Below are 2667 nucleotides of genomic sequence, written 5' to 3'. Positions count from 1 at the left end.
GTAGGTGATTGTTACACTGTATATCATAGGAAAAAGAAATATTAAAAGTTAAATAATAAATAAAATTTATTAAAGTTTATTTACATTGTTTTACTTGCAACATCCAATTATGAAATTTTCCGCCGTTGCAAATATACCCAGGGATGGTTTCGAACTCGCGACACGTTACTACCGCATACGCCCTTTACGAGCGTAGCTAGCGAACCCGCATTGTAATGTAAGTAGCTAGAAAATAGGTAACTGTGGATTCCAAAGAACGTAACATTGCACCTGACACTTCTCGAATTTCTAAAACAGCTCCTTATTATAGAGAGTCAAGTGGAATAGTCTTGAGTGGGGAGTCGAGTGGTGAGGAGTGGAGTTGCGAGATTGGAGTGGAATAGTCGTGAGTTGAATTGCCGAGTTATTACGAGTTATAAACTATTAACTGTGAGTCGTGAATTAACTATTTAGTTGTTTTAGTTATAGCACATTACTGTACTTAGTTCACGTTAAATAACCACCGTTTCCTGTTTAATCCATTGTAAATAGATCTATCGATCAATAAACTTATCATATAGGATAGAAATCATTGGAAACCCTAATTTCTAATATTTCTAAATAAATAAAAAATTCCTATACTATCGATCTTTTTAATTGTTATAACCATTAACCCTTTACACTCGAAAGGCTATTTTCCTCAGGTGAGAGCGCAGTATTGGTTCGTAAATAGATTCCTTAGCTCTTTATTTGGATTTGGAAATTTGTTTAATTATTTCATACACTCTGTAAAAAAGCAAAAGAACGAAAGGCCACTTAACCACCTGCGATTTATAAAAACTTCAGTAGACCAGTTGGGAGGAAATATTTGACAGCCACAAGCTCGCGCTTCCACATCGACTGCTAATTGTGTTGAAATTCGATTAAATGGAAAGCTGCATATAATTTTAACAGGAAGAAAAAAGTACTGTAAGGTGTTTTCTTACCGAAACAAAGCAGGAGAAAGACACGAAACAACTTATGCAGATGTTTTATAAATTATCATAAAAAAAAAATACAGAAAAAATATTAAAAAGTGATATGTTCAAAGATGCAAATATATATAGATTATTAAAATACAATGTTTTTTTAAATTAATTTTTGTATAAAATCATTTTATATTACCCACAAGACGCTCATCACATATCACCACATTGCAAATCACCTCGAGTTGCTGCTACACGCAACCGAAAGGGCTGTCGAGTGCAAACGGTTAATTCTTCCATGCAATTTACGATAAAATAAAAAATCAGTTATCGAATGTGTTGCGATTGTTCGAAAACAATCGAGCTGCTGCAGTTTGTTACAGTTCAACACATATGTAATTCAATGGCAGGCAACAACGTACCCAACGAAATTTATTGAATCGCAATTCCTTCGCCAGAATGCAGTGCCTCGTTTTCCACGTTTAACACATCAATGGGTTTGCTTTCGTTGATTCTTTTTTCTCATTGTACGACCTTTGCATCGTATGCACGTTCTTGTTAAAGGTTACGCTCGAAACGCTTTGCTACTAATTGCGATTGATACTTCGGAGAAAATGTCTGAATCGATCCCCATACCGTCAGATGATTAAGCGTCGAAGTGACATTGCGGTTTGCCGCGAATTTCTCCGATATCTAACCAACTCTCGTTCCCTTGCGATTAATTGCAAGTCAATTGCGTTATCATGCAATACTCAACGAAGATGAAATAGTTCGCAACTTTCGTGAAGATCTATCGCCCTAGCTGTCAATTTAGCTAAAATTTCTTTCACTCTACTTTCTTCGCGGGTAAAAACTCAGTTATTTTCGCCTATAGTATTGGTGTGGCAACTAAGGTGGTAAGGCATTAGGTGGTAATGACAAAATCCGCAATCACTTAGTTGCCACACCAATATACCACCTAATGACAAAATCCGCAATCACTTAGTTGACAAACTAGTATATTCTATGTAATTTACTTCAAGTTTCTAACGAAAATCTCAGGACAATCTCTTAAATGCCTCTTAACACGAACAGCGAAAAAACCGCTACTCACAAGAACAAACTTCTGTATTCTTCCAGATAATTCCCTTTCTTAACACACTGCGTACAGCGCTCTGCGCGCTCAACGTGTTCCCAGGGCCTGCAGATTTTTTAACGCATGCGCAGCAAGCAATAGGATGCATATATGCACGTTTTTAATTTGCGTTTGGTATTATATTTTTTATTCAGTCTTCTTCTACGTCTAATCACATCAATTAGTTCAGGAATATTGCTGCTATCAGTGAATTCATTTTCGTCGCAAGTGTTATTTGCTGCATCAGATAAATCATCAAACAATAATTCACTTTGACTTCCATTTTCTTTACACCTATGTGTCATTTTGCTACTTTTATAGAATTACGGCCTATTTCATAAAATAATTTTTGTTATAAATTGTCAGTAACAGATTGAAAATGTAAATGATTTTTAAAAAGCATACTTTCATATAACAAAGCAATTTTGTGAAAACAATTTGCAAAAGGGAAATACAAAAAGAAAAAGTACTTTCGATCAGGTTCATTATCGATCTCACATAGATTGTGTATTTCGTGTAACGTTTTCGTTAAACGTGTACTCGTTTTTAACTTAACCTATTGAATTGGCAACTAAGTGATTGCGGAATTTGTCATTACAACTTAATGAC

Source organism: Bombus impatiens, unplaced genomic scaffold (assembly GCF_000188095.3).
Source record: "Bombus impatiens unplaced genomic scaffold, BIMP_2.2 scf_0332, whole genome shotgun sequence".
NCBI lineage: Eukaryota > Metazoa > Arthropoda > Insecta > Hymenoptera > Apidae > Bombus > Bombus impatiens.
Note: the sequence above shows the minus strand (reverse complement) of the source record.